Source organism: Pollicipes pollicipes, unplaced genomic scaffold, assembly GCF_011947565.3.
Source record: "Pollicipes pollicipes isolate AB1234 unplaced genomic scaffold, Ppol_2.1 Scaffold_4219;HRSCAF=4965_pilon_pilon_pilon, whole genome shotgun sequence".
Taxonomy (NCBI): domain Eukaryota; kingdom Metazoa; phylum Arthropoda; class Thecostraca; order Pollicipedomorpha; family Pollicipedidae; genus Pollicipes; species Pollicipes pollicipes.
In genome coordinates, this window is record NW_023596448.1 from 29,950,424 (window position 1) to 29,961,818 (window position 11,395).

Sequence of the window (11,395 nt, forward strand, 5' to 3'; positions counted from 1 at the left end):
CCGGTCTAGAGCCGGTGCAAGCACGTGCACACTGCCGGGCGGCGGCCGAGCCTGCGCACCTTTCTGTGAAAATCCTGCGGTGGATTCTAGGAGATCACTGGGGAAGGGCTGGTTGTTCTGGGGTCGGCTCTTGTGGCATTATTCTGGAAGTACCTGGCAGTGCACCGTGAGGCGAGTTATTTGCGAACCGCCTGCAATCTAGGGAAGATGTTTCTGGTAGTTTTGGGGTAGTTTCCGAGGTGTTCAAAGCATGCGAAAACAACAGAGATATTTGTACGCCTGGTAGTACGAAAACTTTGTCTACGGCTGAGCGGTTCCCCAGCCTGAATTCAGTGGGAAACGCGAGATTAAATTGCTTTCTCCGGGCAGGTTTACATCTCCTGAGGATTCTCCGGTTCAAACAGATGACCATTTCACCACATGCGTGCAGACCCTACAGGTGTTTTATGGCTACCCACGTGTTTGTCACGACGGTCAGATGTATAAGACATTAAACTTCTTGGTAACGCAATTTTGAACATTGGAATTTGAATATTTTCATGTGACGGATATGACAAACTGAAAGCGTTTAAGTGGTTGGAAAACTGACTAACGAGATATTTTTCACCCAGAGACATAAACTCCTCACCATCCGCGAGATCCCGCTGAGACCAATTTGAAAACACAGACTGATCTAAGATCGACATGTGTCTTCCGCCAGGCTCTTTCTACATTAATTTCGAAACGCGGTAGTGAGGGGTCGCATCGCATATATGTTTAATGACGTTGCCCTGACACCAAAACGAAGCTGCATTTGATGAAAACATAGGTAGGAAGTGCCCGAACATACATGAGGCCTGAACACACCCCATCTTCATGATCTGACATCAACGGCATGGTACTTACTGGCAAGGGTGGTAAAGCCCGCCAACTTGGTGTAAAAAGTCGGCAAAAAAAATGCTCAGACTCACCCAGAGCTTGGTGCCAACCACTTTTCGGACAGGAAGTTTTGGTGACGGCCAAAATGAAATGATATCGCACACTATGCGAAACATAACGCTAGATCTGCATACATAGATGTTATGCCTCGATTATAAGGCGTTTTGTCATATAACACCAGCAAACGTTCCCGTAGACTGTTTACCGTACTCTACGCCACCATGGTATATTTTTTAGATTTCATTCCAACCTGGCGTCAAAGCTATTCTATGATTTTTAGTTGGTCCGCCAGCTCCGGGACAGGTCTGCGAAAAATTGATGTATTTTCTATGGCCCGGGCGGTGTGTGCCCCGAACTAGACAGTATAAAATACTGAAAACAAATTACAAAGACGGCCATTCACCCGGCCGCAAAGGCATGCTCTAATCGCTGCGATGGAACTGATGTGCGGTGGGCGGCGACTTTCAATGCACTGCAATTTTGCAAGTGGCATTCGCGCTCTACACGAACTCACGGTGCAAGCGTTAGCGAGTATATAGCAACGCTTAGTGTTAAAGGGAATGTTCCACGCTTGGAGATATTGAGATGGGCATCAAATATGACGGTGAAAGCTGAGTTGTAAGTATTGGTAAGCATTCAAGAGTTAAAAACGCCCCTAAATTGCAAAATTTCGAAGTTTGTAAAAATTGCGCCCTATTACGTCATGTTTTGGTAGCATCATGGAAACATGTTGTTACGATAGTGATGCCTGGCCGCATCTGGCAGCCAGACCGAAAACGTGGTGCTGCCATAGTCTTTCAAATCCCTCTGGACTCAAGAACATTTTAATGACTTTAAGAAGATTTCAAAACGGTTGATGTCACTGGGAACATCTGACAATGGCTCAAATCTGGCTTACTATTGAGGTTTTTTCCGGCGAAACTCGTCGTAAATAGCGTATTTGCATACCTACGGGGAATGTTTAAGGAGCATTCGCATTTTTTTCTTCACCAGTCTGCTGAAACATTCACGAATGGCGACTAACAAGTTGATCAGATAGGCATAACTTATTGTTTGATGGTAACAGGGAACTATTTGTGTTATCAGAAGATGACTGAATTTGCATAGTGGACAGAAATATTGAAGAAGGCCTGCGTGATCAGTGCCTTGAATGTTGAGTTTGGTATGTCAACTGGCCTGGGTCAGTCTCACTGTGACAACGATTTTGTGGGAATAAGATGTCTGTTGCGATCTGTGTTACTACTGGCGGAAGAGAGTAGGTACTTGCAATTTCCAACTGTCATTTTGTTGGCCACGTTGGCGACGAGTGCCTCACTACCCGAAAGTGCTCACGCTTACGTTCGCGACACGCATTCAGCGGCGAAATCTTACCAACAGCCAATCACTTTCGGCGGGTTATATCATACGTGCCACATCATCGCTATTGCCAATGTATCAGCGGCCATGCTGTTTGAACATAAGCAGAAAATAGCCTGTAATATATCGGCAATCGTATGAGGTTTCTTTGGCGACTTTAATGCCAAGGTGACTGAAGTAGTCTCCCAATGAACCTTTTTGCACCTTTGCGGGCGCATTACTTAGGCACCAGGGAGTTTTGAGTCTTAAAAAGGGCATGACTGTGAACTGCATCAAAAGTTTCGAAATATGCCTATTTCAGTTCAGATCCCCATGGGAAAGCGGAATATTCCTTTTTAATTTACCCTCACTTAGATCACTTGTAAAATGGGTTTGCTTTGTAGGTTGCTTTCATATTCGCAAGTTTTGGTTCTCCTGGGTATTCTCCGCGGAATAAGGCTATTACTACTGTCTTACTTAGGTTAGGTTAGGCTAAGTTAGGCTAGCTTGGATTAGGTTTGGTTAGGCTAGGTTAGATTAGGTTAGGATATGTTTTGTTAGGTTGGGTTAGGTTAGGTTAGATTAGGTTAGGTTTGGTTAGGTTAGGTTAGGTTAGGTTAGGTTAGGTTAGGTTAGGTTAGGTTAGGTTAGGTTAGGTTAGGTTAGGTTGGGTTAGGTTAGATTGGTTTGGGTGCGTTACGTCACGTTGTGTTGGTTAGGGAAGATCGTTACGTCGTATCGAGTCGTAGCCTTACGCCGAGTCGCCGCGTTGTATCATATGGCTCGTATGCTCACTAATGGCTTCCTGACTACTACAGTACTCATCTTACGTCAAGTTCAAATAAGATGGCGTCTCACATTAACATGACAATTTTGTGCCCGGATGCAGGGCTTAAAATTCTTCTGATTTACCAGATATGCTCGGTGATAAAAGCTGCTATTTTTGTGAGCCAATTGGTGACAAAATTGCAAAAAATTAGACAGATTTCAGTAGACCAGACCATATTAGAAGTTATTATCGCAGCTGAACGAATATCAAACCTTAGTATTGGGGTGTGTCCGTTAACACTTCCAGCGTGAGCATATGGAAATACACATACACATACACTTACAGCACATACCGAAATGTTAACGCTTCGTTGTATGAGTAAATGGAGCCGTAAGATGCTGCCAAACATAGTGGCTTTAATCAGGATAGTGTTGAGCAGGTGCCAGAAATATACTACAAACTATACCGCATCAGTGTTGCCGTCACAGATCAGCGGCGACACGGTGTTTTTTCCCATGCCCTCACATGACTGGTTTTTTATACCTTTTTGGGCCAATAGTCACTCCTCACACTTAACAGTATAAAATGCCAAATAACTAGGCTTGCTACTAGTTCTTGAGATCGTTGCTGGCCGCAATGCCTCGTGACGTGCGTGTTCAGCTTGCTCGGCAGCGTTTTAAAGCATTCTGTCTTTTGAAACAGATGGTCTCCAACGTTCGCCGCGCAGTGATGCGTTGGGTTCAGGGCGAGGCTGTGGGCTGCTGGTGGTGGTGTTCATAGGAGAATCTGACTGGCTAGATCAACGTAGGCAATCGTCAGCTCTTAATGTAATAGCTTTAAAAAGACCTGCCGATGGTGGACAATTGTTGTTTATGAATAGCTCGGCTGTAGCTCCAGAGGTAAGCGTAGGACGCTGGAGCGACGCCTGTCAAAGATTCACGTGGGGCTTTGTGGGGTGTAGGTGTACTTTCCTACCTAATGTTAGAAAAAATCATTGCACACCATTCGTCGTGTTCAAGGCGGCACATATCGTAAATCATCTCAAAACAGGATCAGGGTGTACTTTCCTACCTAACGTTAGAAAAAATCATAGTACACTATTCGTCGTGTTTAAGGCATGACATATCGTAAATAATCTCAAAACAGGTAGAATCATGCTCCTACCTTCGAATTTCAATAACTTCGATGGCGGGCCCCCGAGCGCCGCGCGCACCGCACCGCCTTGACTCCCCAGCGCCGTTTCCGCGTTGCCGTTGCGTAAATACAATATTTCTGCGTACCAAGAACTGTACAAAATGTACGGGACCAAAGTAAACCATTCGTCATGTTTAAGGCAGGACATATCGTAAATAATCACAAAACAGGTAGATTAATGATCTTAACTTCAATTTTTTTATAATTACGATGGCGAGCTCCCGAGCGCCGCACACACACAGCACCCGCGACACCGGCGCCATTACTGCTCGGGTCACAACATTACTGCGAACCATAAAAATGTACCGGGACAAGGTAGCAAGAATCCATGAAATTTGATCCTCGACGCCAACGGGACCATGGGTTGCATGGGGATTGGGTGGGGAATGTAAAGCAAAATGAGAACATGGCAGCTGAATAAAAGCTCACTATATGGCACCTATGTATGGCATGGAACATGGATGCCAATGAGATGCTGGGTTGAAGGGGATATAGGGTGGGGAGGTTAGGTTAGGTTAGGTTAGGTTAGGTTAGGTTAGGTTAGGTTAGTTAGGTTAGGTTAGGTTAGGGTAGGGTAGGTCAGCTTAGCTAAGCTTAGGTTCTAGTCTATTCTCAGGTTAGGTAAGGTTAGGTTAGGTTAGGTTAGGTCAGGTCAGGTCAGGCTAGCTTAGCTTAGCTTAGCTTAGCTTAGGTTCTGGTCTATTCTCAGTTAGGTTAGGTTAGGTTAGGTTAGGTTAGGTTAGGTCAGGTCAGGTCAGGTCAGGTCAGGCTAGCTTAGCGTAGCTTAGCTTAGGTTCTGGTCTATTCTCAGTTAGGTTAGGTTAGGTTAGGTCAGGTAAGGCTAGGTTAGGCTAGTTTAGGATATGTTGTGGACTATTCTGGCCTGCGTGTTTCATAAATATACCTAAACTCGATAAGAAACGATTTTGGTTGCTTTATTATTGTTACCTTGGTCCCGTACATGTTTTATGGTTCTTGATAAGCAGAAATATTGTGCTTTCGCAACAACGCAGAAACGGCACTTGGAAGTCGAGGCTGTGCGGTGCGGGGCGTGCGGCGCTCGGGAGCTCGCTATCGTATTTATTAAAATTCGAGGGTAGGAACATGATTCTATCTGTTTTGAAATTATTTACGATATGTTCCGCCTTAAACACGACGAATGGTTTACCTTGGTCCCGTACATTTTGTAGAGTTCTTGGTAAGCAGAAATATTGTATTTACGCAACGGCAACGCAGAAACGGCGCTGGGGAGTCCAGGCGGTGATGTGCGCGCGGCGCTCGGGAGCCCGCCATCGAAGTTATTGAAATTCGAAGGTAGGAGCATGATTCTACCTGTTTTGAGATTATTTACGATATGTGCCGCCTTGAACACGACGAATGGTGTGCAATGATTTTTTCTAACGTTAGGTAGGAAAGTACACCTACACCTAAAACAGGTAGAATCATGCTCCTACCTTCGAATTTCAATAACTTCGATGGCGAGCTCCCGAGCGCCGCGCGCACCGCACCGCCTGGACTCCCCAGCGCCGTTTCTGCGTTGCCGTTGCGTAAATACAATATTTCTGCTCACCAAGAACTCTACAAAATGTACGGGACCAAGGTAAACCATTCGTCGTGTTTAAGGCGGAACATATCGTAAATAATTTCAAAACAGATGGAATCATGCTCCTACCCTCGAATTTTAATAAATACGATAGCGAGCTCCCGAGCGCCGCACGCCCCGCACCGCACTGCCGCGACTTCCAAGCGCCGTTTCTACGTTGTTGCGAAAGCACAATATTTCTGCTTATCAAGAACCATAAAACATGTACGGGACCAAGGTAACAATAATAAAGCAACCAAAATCGTTTCTTATCGAGTTTAGGTACATTTATGAAACATGCAGGCCAGAATAGTCCAGAACATACCCTAACCTAACCTAACCTAACCTAACCTAACCTAACCTAACCTAACCTAACCTAACCTAACCTACCTAACCTAACCTAACCTAACCTAACCTAACCTAACCTAACCTAACCTAACTGAGAATAGACCAGAACCTAAGCTAAGCTAAGCTAAGCTAGCCTGACCTGACCTGACCTGACCTGGCCTGACCTAACCTGACCTGACCTGACCTAACCTAACCTAACCTAACCTAACCTAACCTAACCTAACCTAACCTAACCTCCCCACCCTATATCCCCTTCAACCCAGCATCTCATTGGCATCCATGTTCCATGCCATATATAGGTGCCATATAGTGAGCTTATATTTAGCTGCCATGTTCTCATTTTGCTTTACATTCCCCACCCAATCCCCCTGCAACCCATGGTCCCGTTGGCGTCGAGGATCAAATTTCATGGATTCTTGCTACCTTGTCCCGGTATATTTTTATGGTTCGCAGTAAATATGGTTTATAGTTATAGTATGGTTTATATAGTATAGTTTATAGTTATAGTTATGGTTTATAGTATGGTTCACGGCTAATATGGTTTATATGGTAAATATGGTTATGGTAAATATGGTTTATGTTTAGTAAATATTTTTATGGTTCGCAGTTAGGTTATGGTTGTCCTGCCTTAAACATGACGAATGGTTTACTTTGGTCCCGTACATTTTGTACAGTTCTTGGTACGCAGAAATATTGTATTTACGCAACGGCAACGCGGAAACGGCGCTGGGGACTCCAGGCGGTGCGGTGCGCGCGGCGCTCGGGGGCCCGCCATCGAAGTTATTGAAATTTGAAGGTAGGAGCATGATTCTACCTGCTTTGAGATTATTTACGATATGTCATGCCTTAAACACGACGAATGGTGTACAATGATTTTTTCTAACGTTAGGTAGGAAAGTACACCCTGACCTTTTGTGGTGCTGAGGGTAACGGCGGCTTTGGGGTAAGACTCTGGGCATTACATTTGAAGGCCTCTGACATTGCCTGTAGCACCTCAGGCTTGGCGTGCTGATCGGTGTACAGACGTGAGATTAGACGCTTTTTATTTTCATCACCTTGCAGATAAAGATGAATGAAGGTGGTAGAGGTGTCGAAAAATGTCGTTCCCATCTGTTGTCACCAATATTGCATGGGTTTTGGTCTAAATGATTCGGATCATGTTAGGAAGTGTGAGTTCTCTACCGGTAGTGCTTAAACGCAGGTAAGGTAGGTCGCCTGCGCGCTCGGTTGATTGCTGGAAGACGTCACAAACCAAGGGTGATATTGTTGTTAGGTGCTTGTAGAACCAAGCTGTCTGTAAATGCAGAGCTGCAGGGATAAATTTTTGCAAAATACGTCGGGATGAAGGACGGAGGATGGGGGAGGCACAAGACAAAATTGCTCAGCATGCTTCCAAAAATACACTGAAAACAGTTTTCTCCGCACATCTCAAGCGCCTTTTTCCATTCGGGATGTGGAGTGTAGTGTCTTCAAATTGCTTTTGTGGGCTAAGTCCTAAATATGATGAGGAATGAATTAATAACAAGAAGAAACAACATGCATGATCAAGAGGCACAATTCACTCCCTCTAGCTGAATAAAAAACTACACTCCTTCAAGCTGGTTATGTTCAGCATGCCTTTTTTGACAATTGTATTATGTACCTCTTAGCCGTCATTCAGTGCTTAAAGGCCAACAGATTTGACGTAAGTGCAAATAAACCACCGAAACAAATATGGTTGATGAGTATGCCGCATTGCATTACGTTTGTCTGTATTGTGATTTATTGCATTTAGAGTTCTGTAGCAACGGTTTCTGACAGGTTCGGCTGCAGGTGACAATTAGACGGTTTGAAAGTTGTTCGATGGCGGAAAAGGCACTTTTGTCACCCGTGCGCGAGAGAGCGACTTTCATCACCCCGGTGTGTCAATGCCTCCGTCCCCTGGGCTGCTCGCTCGTGTGCTCGAGTGTCAGCTTTTTGAGATATGTAAGATGAAACTTTCGGGGCGAACATAATACAGAGTTCAACGTGGGAACATAGGCTCAACGTTTTGGTGACGTGTCCCTCCATTGAACGCTGAGCTAGCTTTCAGCATTGTTGAAAGCCGTTCCACGCGTTATTCTAACAAACGGTTTGATAGTTTTGACATCAATTTTTTTTTAGGTGTTGTGGATGGGTTCTGAGGTCGCTTCAACGATAAGATCCAAAGCTTACAACAGTATTCCTTGCACTTCACTTCGGCTATTTAGCAGCGTGTGATATACATCTAATTAGTGTTGATGGTTTTTGTAATCTCAAAGCATTTGCCCACGCCTTCAGAGCGCCAGCCATTACATTACGTTTGTTTAGAGCTGTCAGAACATGCTTGGGAGCGAAATGCCAACCGTAATGGTGCGTTATACAACATGAACATCGGTAATCACCCAGCCTTTGATCGTATATAATGCGGTTGCCTCCTCCAAGTCCAACGTTCTCGTCAACTCGCATCGAGTATTGAAAATGGGCTTAGCCCAGTACTTGGCGTCAGCTATAAGCTATGACATGATCTCTATAGGTTTTTGGTGCTTAAAGTGGAATCGAATACATGATCAAGATGCTACCCCAAGATATGGGTGACGTACGTTTTATTGGTCTTTGCACGCCATTAACTGTCGTGCATCCTGTGGTGCGTCTTCCACGGAGAAACATCACCTGGCACTGTCAGCGCCAACACATTGGAGCTGAATCATGTCGGGGATGAGCCTGTATTGCACATTACGATTCCATGTCACAACCGACGCCCGATATGACAATGTCTGTCGACGTAACAAGCGTTTCACATGTGCCATTGCGACGCATGCCGAGATGACTGCGACTGAGTCATTTAGCAGCCGGTGCTCTGGTTTGAGACGGCTCCGGTGTCGCTTGATTCCGCATTGCCCAGCAGTCCCTGTTTGTTCTTGTTGGAGGCATGTGCGGAGTTGTGGCTGTTTGCACACGGCCCGCTGGCGGATCCCTGCAAAAGAAACGATGTTGATAATTATATTGAGATAATGATACGATAATGATATGGAGACCGAGCGCCATACTTGCCATGCGCTGGTCACTGCGCATTGCATGCCATGCCCCGCTTCACGAAGTAAAGGAGGAGGACACATCTGGCGGTGATCCAAGCGGGTATTTAATAATCGTGCTGGACCACACAAGGCAAAATGTAAATGACACTGCCGAATGTACGCAGTTTGGTTTAGTCCAGTTCACCGACGAATGCATTTTTACGTTTCGCCATGCTAACCCGAATTTTGGGGGCAATTAATAAATAATACAAAATAATTCAGTGAAATGGGATAACGATGTATGCGGTCTATCAGAATCCATACAATGCTTGCTAGCCTGAGCGAATAACCTATGATGTATTTCCATTCCATTCATCGGAATGCGAACAACCAAATCAATCCATTTCATGTCTTTTCAGGCGTGTCCCTTCGACGGCGCTCTTTTTTCCGCGCACTTACCGTTGCGCTGGAGCTGACAGACGTAACCTTGCTGGTGCCACCAGGTGTATTGCTGGTGCCACTGGTGACGGTGCCCGAAGCCCCTCCAGTGGCCTGACCGCTAGGAATGCAGATGCCTCCGATGCAGAGAGGCTTCGCCCAGGCCACGGAGGCGCAGACCACAAGCAGGAGAACGACGACCTTCATACCTGCTGCAACACAAGTCACTGGTCAGACCGCGAACATACTGCTGCTAAGCCCAAACAACGATGGTGCTTCCACGTGGTGCTGGCAAATGCAACCAAATGTGTTGAGGTATTACACATTATAACGCAACAATGCATATATTTGAGGCATGAAACATCACGGGTATGTATCTATTCCAGCACTTTGTGGCCTGTAGTCCGTGTCCTCATTTCTCAACACAACGCTCATCCCCACACCCAACGAAAGGGGTTGAGTTGTTTCGCTCCCCGAAACGGGCACAGATGCGGACTTTCGTAAACTGGTACGCGCATTTGCGAGGAGCGTTATCTATATCGATAAGACATATTGCTAGCATTATTCCTCGAAGAATAGCCAGGAAAATGGATAGATGGACGCATTGATTATCGATTAGTTTAGCAGGAAACCATAGTTCTTACATTTCAAATGACTTGTAAAAAGTAATACAGCAGCAAGACATCGGATCAAGACGACGCTGCACCAAGCTGAAATGAAAACCTAATATACAATTACAATTGGCTTGAGAAATGGCAACATAACCCGGATTGTGCGCTCTTCAGCCCTCGTTCAGAGAGATCAGTCACATCAATGTGGATAGCAAAACACACACTACTGTAGCCCCAGACCACTGCACAGCACCGGTGGCGAAGTGGCCAGGCCTTCGACACCGCGGTGGCCGAGCCGGCCCGAGCTGAAGCGCCTTACCTGGCTGTGTGCGTGCTCTTCTGCGACTGTTGGTTCCTCCCGCTGTGACACCAGTTTTATACATGAGTGGAGCAGCCTGGAGGTCCCCCGAGCGTCAACATTACCTCAGTGACGCCTGTGTTTGCACACTAGACCGGGAAATTTCTGTCGCTGATTCTGGGAGAGGAGCTGCCTGGGGAAGGGCTGGCTCCGTTTACTCGTGTAATTCGTAGTCGGGCACGGTGCGGCGTTCTCTGCCGTGGTTTTCCAGAACGTGCCAAGACGTGCGTTGGTGCACGGCTGTTGACACTGTGGGAATTCGCAACAGCAGGGATATGTAAACTAACTGAGGGGTCACCAAACAACACAATGCCTGATAGCTGTACTCAACAGCGTCAATATCTTGATGCCTAAATTGCGCTAATATTTTCTTATCATTTTTTTTAAAAGAATGTCTCCTTACCTACCCCACAAAGACATGGGTCATGGACTCAACCTGTTCTTCAAACCAAGGACTTCGTTTTACAACATATTTTGGGCGGGCTTAACGGTGAACAGCGTTGAAGCCTACTACGAAACTTTGCGAACAAACGGGCTTTTCCCAGATTTGGCCCAGTTTCCCACACCTCCCCCCGGTTCGATCGGTAGGTCTTGACCTTCGGGTCGACCTCTAGCCTCTCCGGGGCCCTCCGCTGACGGTTGCCTCGACGCGACGCCACCGTCCTGGGTTGGTCCACTCACCGCACCTTCTTTGGAGCTGGTCTCGGTGCGACGTCGCTACGTGCGGGGCCGGATCGCCCTGCGTGGCGTAAACGCGCCGGTACATACGAATAAACCGTCGGTTCCGCCACATGGTGCGACCGCTGGGGAACTTTACCAGGTAATCCC

At 46.3% G+C, this 11,395-nt stretch overlaps 1 long non-coding RNA gene across 1 annotated transcript; it reads right to left on the reverse strand.

Annotated features, from left to right (window-relative positions):
* Window positions 1-8,844: 8,844 nt before the first annotated feature.
* Window positions 8,845-10,634, reverse strand: LOC119096011 (uncharacterized). Its single transcript, XR_005093969.1, has 3 exons — window positions 10,529-10,634; window positions 9,620-9,810; window positions 8,845-9,120 (listed from the first exon to the last, which is right to left on the reverse strand). It is a non-coding gene; the product is annotated as an uncharacterized LOC119096011 (long non-coding RNA).
* Between the last annotated feature and the right edge of the window lie 761 nt (window positions 10,635-11,395).